The following is an 11,735-nucleotide window of genomic DNA, read 5'->3' as shown; positions in this document are numbered from 1 at the left end:
AGGCGGACGAAATACCCTCAGAACATATTTCGCTGGGCATGTTTTGCAAAATCATGAAGTTTTATACGTCGCAATACAGGTTTCGGAATTGATCAAAAATTGGCCCCTTCCTCCAGGGAACCATCATTCCAGGGCATCCCGGAGTGTGACCAGAACATTTCTATTTTCATTTCTATGAACTTGTTTTGCAAAATCATGAAGTTTGACAAGTCGAAAGACGTGTTTTCGGCTTGATCAGACAGTGTCTATTTTTCGGGACCGGGAGGTTATTCCAGTTCTCCCATCATTATCTCCGGAATCATGTCCATTTTCTAAACGATGACGAATGTCCCTGGAACCATAGGACTTTTGTGATCGATTGCAGAAAACAGAACCAAATTCCGATGCAAGACTGCTGAGAACCATCGTTTTGAAAATTCAGTTTTACGTGAATGTTAATTATATTACAGGCAGTACTGTCTCATGTTGGAATGGATTTCATATCAACATGGGACAGTTATACTTTCAGTGAGAGTGTAGATAGAATGTGCATTGAATTTTCTACACCTGAACTGTTGTCCAAATCTGAAATATAATCACTTTTTCTTACTTCTTTCTTTCCCATTCTGAATTTTTCATTCACCCTTCTTCTTTACTCCATCTTGCTTCTTTGTTCTTTCACTTTCCTTTTCTATCCTTCTGCTTATTATTCTATTATCCTTTTCTTCCTTCTTCGTGATTTTTTCTTCCTTCTTCAGTCTTTTTTCTTTCTTCTTCCTACTTTCTTCTTTCTCTTTCATCTTTCTTCTTCCTTTTTGTTATGTCTTTCGTTTTTCCTTCTTTTTCTTTCGTACTTCGTTCTTCTTCTTTCCTCCTTCCTGCTTCGTCCTTCTTCTTTCTTCGTTCATCTCTCTTCCTTCACTTATCTTTCTTCTATTTATCACTTCTTCCTTCCTATTGTCATTTCTTTCTTCTCGATTCTCACTTCCCTTTTTCTCTTTTTTTATTTTGCATATCACACTTTTTATTTCTCACATCTCACATCGATCGCAGGTTCGTCCCTTTTCTAATCAATATTTTTAAACTCTTTCTATTTTTCACGTTCTGCAAAAAAAATCCTACTGTTATAGCTTCCACGCTACCTGTTCCAAAACCTTCTGTGGTACCTATAAAAGGTCGTAGAGGTCTCCACACCTAACTTAACTATAGGTGTCTAACTGACCAACCATTCCCCTCTAACATTCACAAGGACGTGGGCAGGGAAGATCTTGACTGTGGAGAGTATCTTGCTTCCATCTAGGAAATAATGGGTATGGTTCATTTGGCGTAAAGTCATTAGGAATAACGCCATTTGGCATAAGGTCATTTGGCATAAAGACCATGTGACATAACGGTCATTCGGCAAAACAGACATTTGGCATGAAACTGTGGAAAAAAAGGGTTAGTTGGTATATTTTTTCACACAGATGAAGAAGATCGAGGATATTTCCGATAAATTCAATCAAACATCGCAAAGGACGAACCACATCCACTATTGTCTTATTCTGGGTAAACTTCTACTTTAGAAAAGAGAATTACATTTACCTTTATTTTATTCCGGGAAAACGCCTACTATTGAAGAAAGGATCACAACCCCTATTGCCTTAATCCAGGCAAAATTCTACTTTCAAAAAGAAAGGATCACATACATTATTGCCTTAATACTGGCAAACGCTTACTTTGAAAATAAAAATGACATCCACCATTGTCTTAATCAGAGCAAATGCCTAATTTCAAAGAAGGAATCACAACAACCATCGCCTTAATCCCAGCAAGCGCATTCTTTGAAAAAAAGGCATCACATTCATTTGCCTTCATCAGAGCAAATGCCTACTTTTAAAATAAGGGATCACATCCACCAGTGCCTTATTCTGGACAAACGCCTACTTTTATAGAAAGGATCGCATCCATCATTGCCCTAATTTGGGCGAATGCCTACTTTTGAAGAACCATTGCCTTAATCCGGAAAAACGGCTACTTTTGAAATGACCCTTTCTGCCAAATGACCCTTTCGGCCAAATGACCCTTTCGGCCAAATGATCCTCTCGGCCAAGCGACCCTTTCGGCCAAATCACCCTTTCGCCCAATTGACCCTTCCAGTCAAATGACCCTTTCGGCCAAAATACCCTTTCGGCCAAACGACCCTTTCGGCCAATTGATCCTTCCGACCAAATGACCCTTTCGGCCAAACGACCCTTTCGGCCAATTGATCCTTCCGACCAAATGACCCTTTCGGCCAAACGACCCTTTCGGCCAAACGACCCATTCGGTCAAATGGTATATTCGGCCAAACAACTTTTGGCCTAGTGGTATTCGGCCAAATGGGTTTCGGCCAAATGACCCCTCCCCTTTCTTCTGTCACATGTATCGAAAGCCATACTTGGGTCTTAGAAAACGGCAGCAATTTTCTGCTTTTGGTCACATAATGATTAAAGCTGCATGCGTGTTGGACTTAGGACGATGGCGCCGAGCTCTTCCGTCGTCAATGCTAACGAAACGTGAGCAGTGAGTGCTACCAGCAGGGTGAGATGTATGCGGAACCAGTCTACGACAACATGCTATGTTGTTGATTGTTTACGATTTAGAAGCAGAACATCAATAACAAAGATTTACGAGTGAAGAATACTGGCGGTAAATAAATTTGAGTTTGTAATTGTGAAGTGGAAACTGGAAAATACTCAAGAAAGGCAATTTAGAAAATAGTTTAAGTTGCGAGCAAGATTTGAAGAATCGTAAGTTGGATTGGAATACTTAATTGTTGTGATAGTGCCGAATATCATTGTAGAAAATTTTCATCTAAGAAACCTAGACACGAACTACAACGGTAGCGGTTTGATGCACTAAGAGAGTTGGAAATAAAACGCGTATTGTGTGTGTGTATATAAATTTAGTTTGAGCTGATCACAAGACTGCTACAAAAAATAAACTTTCTTTGGACCGATTTCGAAAGAAATCAATATCAAATTCTACCTACTTCCTTCTTCTATAGTTCATCCTTCTTCTCTTTTTTTAAATTTATTTTCCTCCCGCTGTCGTCCGTCTTCTTTCGTCTTCTTCTTTTTCGTTTCTTTTTTCTTCCTTCTTTACTCTTGCCTCTTCCTTCTTTTTTCTTCCTTTTTCCATCTGACTTCTTTACATTTCCCTCTTCCTTTTCTTGTTTTATTTTTGCTTCTTGTTCTTTTCTCTTTCTTCAATTTTCCTTCTCCATTTTTTGCTCCGTTCTTTCTTCTTCCTCATTTTTTTTCCTTCCCCTTCCTTCCTTTCCTATTTTTTTCTTCCTACTTTCTTCTTTCATTCATTTTATGTCTTCCTCCTTCCTTTTTTTTATTTTTTCCTTCTTTCTCCATTCGCCTTTTCCTCCTTCCTTTTTGTTTTTTCTTTTTTGTTTCTTTCTTCTTGCTTTTTTTCTCCTTTTTTCTTACTCTTTCTTTCTTCCTTTTTTCCATCTGTTTCTTCTTTTATATTTCATCCCCTTCGACCTTTTGCTCTTTTTTGACGTTCTGTCTTTTCGACTTTTTGTCATAGATTCGTAGCCTAAATGGACATCTCCCAATAGTATTACCCACTACTCGGAACGTGGATACGCCCCTCATTGTAAATGGCAAGCTCGTCCCATTTTTTTTTGAATGAATAGGTCGAAACCGAGAAGCTTTGACAAGGTGCATTATTAAATGGGATTCTAAAATCACCGTTTTCACGGATTCACGATTGTTCACCTGTCTGACGGATCGTACATTTGTCGTAAAACGTTATCAGAATTCAGCCGAAAAAACATTCATTCATAAATGCATTCACCTTACACTTTCTGTTCACTATAAAATGAAGACTACTTCTGTTCACTATAAAACTACAAACGTATCATTACCCATGAAATATCGCATCAGCTGCCAAGCCGTCAAGAAGTTGCATCAACGTCTACACCCATAAGAAAATTTCACTTAACCACCCGCTGAGAGTCACCCGCCGAGTGATCCAAAGCCACACGATGTTTATGATGAGCTTTCTCACCGAGCCGTTTCAGTTTTCATCACCCGGTTCTTCATTCCGCAGATACATATAGTTGGACATATTACGGTGCGATTTTATTGCTTAGTTAGATACGATATCGTGTGCTGTCCTTTTCATTGTGATCTGATGAAGAAGGATGTTGTGACATAAAATTTATGGGGATAAAGCTCATATGACTTTTTTCCGCAGAGTGTCTATGAGATGTTCCGAGGTTCAGTGGAAAGATATGCGCCCATACAGAGTCAGACCATGCTGAAATGGATTGATTTGAATACTAATTTGGGTTAACTCAATATATATTTTACGTCTTGTGAATCGAATTGTCGACTTTTCCCATTAGTTTAATGAGAAAACAATATTCAGTAAAAATAATTAATTCGTTTAATGCAGAAACTTCCGACTCACAGTGTGCAGTTTTGATTGCATATAAATATTTTTAATTATTTATAGTCAATTTAAAGATGTACACGAGGACGATGACCGAAACGGAAACCATCCACGCCTGAACTACCGGCAGCCAGGAGGCATTCCGAGCCTGACTCGCGGATGATATGACCTGGAATTGAATTGTTTATGATACGGTCGACAACGGACGTGAAAGGACAATAGCCCCCAGTGTGTTGGATATCCACCTGGAAAGCTTTCAAATTGTTAAATTAAAAGATTCATGTTGAGTAGCTGCAAGTGAGAGCGATAATCCTGTCGCGTGAGCTTCGTTTTGATAAAAAAAAAACGAAGCTCTAAATATTAATGACCAAACAAATACACACCGCAGTGATCTGCTTTCGAATTTTTCAATATAGAATTTACTAAGTACACTAAAACCCATCAAACACGGTCAGGAAATATTGACATCTTTTGTTCAGTCTACCACACATTAAATGGAGACAGGATGGACTCATGAAACAAATATTGTTGCCCTCCGTCAAGGGATGCAATTCACAGCCGCGCAGACTATGCATTTTCCACTACGCGACTGAAACGCAGTTTCCATTCACCTGGTCGGCAACTAGTGCGAGCAAAATAATAAAATTTAATTGGCACTTAATCCCAGCTAATGTCAAACAAACAATTGCACTCGCGGTTGGGATGCTTCGACTGTAATTCTGTTTGCCGACTCTAACTGGAATTCGCTCCAATTGTGTACCTTTTGCCAGGAGCACGGATCGCTGGAAGGGATTTCAATATTCATGACAGGTACGCGCAGTGTTTTCTCCATACCTACATAGATGCTGTGCTGGGTGGAAAGTGCTGAATGCTGGCAATTCGTTGGATGGCGATGAAGTGACCCAAGCCCATTTGGAAACAGTGGCAACATCCAGAGTGAGTCAATTCAGCCGAATTGTCAATGTCTTATCCTTCTGAAACCATCAAACAGTGACACTGTGCCACAGTCAGCGAAAACCAGCAAATGGATGTTGTTGGACCAATCATGTCGTCGATGGCAGGATCTCGTTCGAACCCGTCATGTGACGATTGCATGGAGAGCTTTTAGCGCAAGCACGACCGCGTTTTGGTGTTTGGATTCAGTGGAATTTACAACAAGTCCGTGTGTTGCAGTTCGATTTCAATGGAACCTTCCATGGACCCGTGGTGGAATGGCGCGCCGGAGTCCTGATTGGAAATGCGGATCCGCTCGATATGGTGTGAGCTCAGCTAATCATCAGTCGATAGCGATACGGAGTTGGTAACAGTTCGGCAAACACAAACGTGCTGACTGCTGTGTTTGAATGTAATCGTAATGAACATTTCGAATGAAGGTTCATTAACGTTTATTGCTTCGGATTCTAGGATTTTGGCTGTAGAAGATAAGACGATGGCTCGGATGGAATTGTATGCCATTTGAGGGTTTACCACTGGCTCATAGGAGAAACTTCAGTCGAGTACTTGAAGCACTTTAAGCTATAATAATGTCAACATTTATTTTTAAATAACAATAATATACTGTTTGAATCCTCTGAAGTGCCTTCTTTCTGGTATTGCAGTGTAGCAACTAGTTCATATCGGCACAGCATGCAACATGGCTGGTCTAAAAACTTGTTTGCAAATCTTTTTTTTTTCTTTAGACAAAGTCTTGATTATCTGTTTATAAGTGGATATAGACACTCAATAGGAAAACGGCTCGGCACTTCATCCCATAGCTCCTATTTCCATCCCATCAAAAACAAAGCAATAAAAAAGAAATTGATTGGTGTCTTATTTTTGTGATTGTTTTCACCAGTGAGCACGCGTGAGCACGGAAAACGGAACAGTCCCCCTATATTTGTTGCATTTAGCTTGAATGCCTTCAATGAGATTTTTAAAAGTAAATTTTTGATCTTGCAGAAGACCAATTAATTGGAACCCCATTCATAGTGACAATATGCCTGCTAGAAGGTTTCAAATAAGAAGCTCTCGGCTTATGTGGGAAAATTATAAGCTGAGTTTTGGAAGTAAGTGGAAAAAATATTCAGACTGTTTTGCAATCTACTACAAATGACGAATCTATGACAAAAGGTCGAAAGACATAAGGTCGAAAGGACAAAAGGTCGAAAGACAAAAGGTTGAAAAGACAAAAGCTCGAAAGTACAAAAGGTCGAAAAGACAAAACGTCGAAAGGGACAGAAGGTCGAAAGGACAAAAGGTCGAAAGGTACAAAAAATGACAAAAGGTCGAAAAAGACAAAAGGTCGAAAAAGACAAAAGGTCGAAAGGGACAAAAGGTCGAAAAGAACAAAATTTCGACAAGTTGATAACAAGTTGGGTGTTTGTGCTATGCATTTAACTTCAAGCAGAAATAATAACACATGGCTGGTCTAAAAACTTGTTTGAAAATCTCTTTTTTTCTTAAGACAAAGTTTTGATTATCTGTTTATAAGTGGATATAGACACTCAATAGGAAAACGGCTCGGCACTTCATCCCATAGCTCCTATTTCCATCCCATCAAAAACAAAGCAATAAAAAAGAAATTGATTGGTGTCTTATTTTTGTGATTGTTTTCACCAGTGAGCACGCGTGAGCACGGAAAACGGAACAGTCCCCCTATATTTGTTGCATTTAGCTTGAATGCCTTCAATGTGATTTTTAAAAGTAAATTTTTGATCTTGCAGAAGACCAATTAATTGGAACCCCATTCATAGTGACAATATGCCTGCTAGAAGGTTTCAAATAAGAAGCTCTCGGCTTATGTGGGAAAATTATAAGCTGAGTTTTGGAAGTAAGTGGAAAAAATATTCAGACTGTTTTGCAATCTACTACAAATGACGAATCTATGACAAAAGGTCGAAAGACATAAGGTCGAAAGGACAAAAGGTCGAAAGACAAAAGGTTGAAAAGACAAAAGCTCGAAAGTACAAAAGGTCGAAAAGACAAAACGTCGAAAGGGACAGAAGGTCGAAAGGACAAAAGGTCGAAAGGTACAAAAAATGACAAAAGGTCGAAAAAGACAAAAGGTCGAAAGGGACAAAAGGTCGAAAAGAACAAAATTTCGAACAAGAACAAGTTGATAACAAGTTGGGTGTTTGTGCTATGCATTTAACTTCAAGCAGAAATAATAACACACTCATCTCATTAATCAAAGTTGAAGAATGAGCCATTTTCAAAGAAGGAGAAATTACTATGAAACAATATTATGAATGTCTAGATAGTTTTGTTAGAGATCAAGCAGATTGATGATTTTGGAAATGAATAAACTTGCATTGCGCAAGACAGGGTTGTCCTATACAGTTGGTAAAAAAATGCCCTTTTATTTTTCACTATTTTCAACAATTAAATAAAATGCATTTAATGAGAGCAAATAATAGATTAATATCAAGGTTTTCTGAATGTCACTTCGATCTGTCAAAATAGGGCATTGATGTATTTAATGTGCGACGTGCGCCATTTTGACAGATCGGTGTGATATTTAGAAAACCCAAACATCCATCTATTCGTTGTACCACAGAGAACAGACGTTGAGGCTGCATTCGCTATGTTGCGATAACTTTTTACTGTTCATTTTGAAATAACTTTGGAATGTCGCCGTTATCCCGTGCATAATCAGCGCTAGCGTCATCAAGAAATGCCACTTTGCGCTAGCACAGCAAAAAAATATTAATATGCCGTGACGCAACTTTGTTAAACGTACTCAAAAATTCTATGTAAAAGTCAATTTGATGTATTTTCAAATCAAATCGATGCTTTATTACACAAATTGAACGTAGTATGTGGCGGACAAAATATTTTTCTTGTTACGCTTAAAGTACGTAAAGTTACCTTCGTAAATCGTTATTTTATTGTAATCTTGTAATCTTGTAATATCAACGCACCCTCTGACCATAGCCTATCTGCGTTGTATTTAAATACCACTGAGCGATACGTCTACTGGGCAACACGTCCGGTGTGCACTGCACTAAGATCTCCTTAGATGCAACCGGACCGAGATCTTACTTAAGGCTCCCAAGGGTCCGTTTCGTTGTGATATGTTGCCATAAAATAGAAATATATGCACTTGCTTTTCTAATCTACGGGAATATTTAAATTTACTAATGATATTGATTAGTGACAAGTAAATTCATTCATCGATCAGATTAGAACGAGCTCAGTGCAATTAAAATATAAACGCAATACTTATCTGCAATTCACAGAAGATGTTGGGATTGTCCTTGAAGTAATCACGTTGTGAACACAGACTTCCTGTATTGACGGTGGTTGTTATGAATATGAATACCACTGCTGATACCGGAACAATAAGATTTTCTTCATCACTGGTCGTCTGGAAAGAGGTAGATAAAAGAATTGGGCCGCTTTCACTCGCCGGCCCGCAAAACATTAGTAAGTAATTAATCTTACTACAAAGACAAAAATACAGTAAAGTTCTAATAATTCTGTCTTTAATTGCATATTATTCGGCAACTCGGCCGTACGAAAACCATTTTTTGTTAAATATCTTGGCTGTGCATATGCACAGCATATGTTTCGAAATGGACAAATTGATATGAAATTTGCGAAAAAGAATCCACGTGTCTTGGAGGGACTCGAACCCTCAACCTCCTACTCTCTAGATAGGCGTGATAACCCCTACACAACAAGACCACTTAAAGGTCACGTTTGCGGAAAAGCCATCAGAATCCAGTACCAACCTCCACCGCGGTTAGCTCTCTTTTTACCAAATTGAATATCTTTCGGATGCTTGATTTGTCCAATCTCCACATGTGCTTTACTATTGTATACCCACAGCCAAGCGAGTGCACATTGTTTATTAAACGAGAGGATCGCACTCCATGCCCCCCAGTAACTGTCTGGGCGGGACGGTATAGAATGCGAATTCAATCGCACTCTGCTGTGCCAAAGGCTTGCTTGGCTAAAGCATTTGATGAGTTTGATTGCCTTAACGTAAGCGGTCGCGTGTACTCAGACGACTAATGTCCGTCATTAGTCGTCTGAGTACAACAATCAAACAATTGGCAAATCAAGAAATATTCAATATTCATTATGCACAACAAATAAACAAAAAATCTATCTTATTAATGGATATCACACATGCCCATCTGATACTCAACTTAACCAAAAACATATCCTCAATACTTAATAAAATGATAACTGTATATAGTTTCTATTATTGTCTATATATACCTACTATTCAATCTAGGATTCCAAATCGGATAAATTAATTCAGTTGCTAACTAAAAGCTTATCCTCAACGCTTTGGCTGTCAATAGTCTCCACAATATGAACCTTAAAGGTTATAACTTTGTTCAATCCTACATCTGTTTATATTAAAACACAATTCTAACTGCCCCGAAACCGCTTTCAACACATAACTGCCCCGAGCACAGCCACTACATGCGACCCACAGGACCCCAATCGAGGACGGCCTACACTATACCGTTGTGAGCTTACACCCTCTCCTGGGCTGTGCGACGCTGAAAACATGCTCCTAACGTTTGATGCCTAAAAATAAAAATAATTAAACTAATTACACTAAATCTTACACTTTTGATCGAACCCGGCTGACATTCGCGTTAAACAATGTGTTCCATGAGTGCTGATCACTCATGATAACGCCCCGAATTGGCGAATAAAATTCAGTTTAACGCAGAGTTTAAACCCTCTCTTGCGCTAAGTAATGCTGAAAACCTAACTTCTAGGAATTTGATTCGTAGAAACAAATTATACTGAAATTGGTGCGTGGCAAAATAAGTAATACTATTAGCTAATTTAGTTAAACCCTGACTACCCCACATTATACTGGCCCGTTTGGAGTCATCCAGTGGCACTTGGTCTTAGCATTCGTTTTCTTTTTAAATTCTATAACAATTTACCACGCTTACCCCCATATTAGTAATATGTAGAACGAATGCTTGACTATTACTATACTAAGTATAGTAAAAGACCGGAAGTAATAATTGGGCCAGCCACCACCACCTTCGTAAATCGTTATTTTATTACACATAAAATGATGCACATCGTGCTGGTTGTAAATGAAACACTATATTACCTATTCATGTGGTATATTACGTAAAAACGATGTAAAACTACTTAACAATGCTGCGATTGCGCTCAAGCCCAGTCTGAAACAAACTGACAGCCAGCCATTTTTAATTTTTGCGTGTTCGCTACAAACATTATTTGACCCTGTTTATATAAATTTTAGTTTGGAAATTCAGTGAGAAAAATAGTGCGTTGTGTGAGAAGTAGAGAAAAACATAGTTATAGTGAACTGGTGTGACCACCCGTAGTCGAGAATGTAGTTTTCCAAAGGAAAATCGAGGAGCGGGCACAGCAATGTTTTGATTCGATTGGTTCGGAGGTAAGTTTTCAATTGGCAGCCATTTAATTTTAATACCGTTTTGAGCCTACAATCGATGCAATCCTTATTACAGGAATTAGCACTTAAGAAATCTTCTGAGCGCCATGAAAAACAATCCAGGAATGGCTTTCCAGGTTGTTGGTTGATTTTGTAGCGAAGCAAAACGATGGGGAAATGGTGCCACCTCCGATTGCCAATAGAAAGTGTACCTGCGGTACGGGAACGAACTGCCGTTTCCGGGAGGTGATAATCCATCGTCTTGATTAAGCAGTTAAAGATTAGGCCAAACAGGATCGATTGTTATTTGGTCGAGGTAAATAAATGTTTATCCAGGGCTGTATGTCTAATATTAAATCAAAATGTATTGCAGGGTTATTCGCAAAAAAAATCATTTTGGATTCAGTGATTTCAAAATTTAAAAAAATTATCTTTGTTAATGAGGTTTTTTCAATTTCAAAACTTCAAAATTTTAAAATATCAAAATTTCAAAAAAATTCGAAGTCTCAAAATTTCAAAATTTCGAAATTACAAAATTTCAAAATTTCAAAATTTTAAAATTTTAAAGTTTCAAAATTTCAAAATTTCAATATTTTAAAACTTCAAAATTTCAAAATTTCAGAATTTCAGAATTTCAAGATGTCAAAATTTCAAAATTTCAAAATCTTAAAATTTCAAAATCTTAAAATTTTAAAATCTTAAAATTTCAAAATTTCAAAATCTTAAAATTTCAAAATTTCAAAATTTCAAATATTCAAAATTTCAAAATTTCAAAATTTTAAAGCTTCAAAATTTCAAAACTTTTAAATTTTAAAATGTCAAAAACATTAAATTTAAGCCTTCATAGTCCGTCGAAAGTTCCTCCAATGATTCCTTTGGGCGTTTCCCCAGAAATTCATTTGAAAATTTCTCAATTTTTTTTTAGAAGTTTCTGTAAAAGAAT

The sequence above is a fragment of the Armigeres subalbatus genome, chromosome 3, assembly GCF_024139115.2.
Source record: "Armigeres subalbatus isolate Guangzhou_Male chromosome 3, GZ_Asu_2, whole genome shotgun sequence".
In the NCBI taxonomy this organism is placed as follows: Eukaryota; Metazoa; Arthropoda; class Insecta; order Diptera; family Culicidae; genus Armigeres; species Armigeres subalbatus.
The sequence above is the reverse complement of the archived record's forward strand: the minus strand, read 5'-3'. Positions refer to the sequence as shown.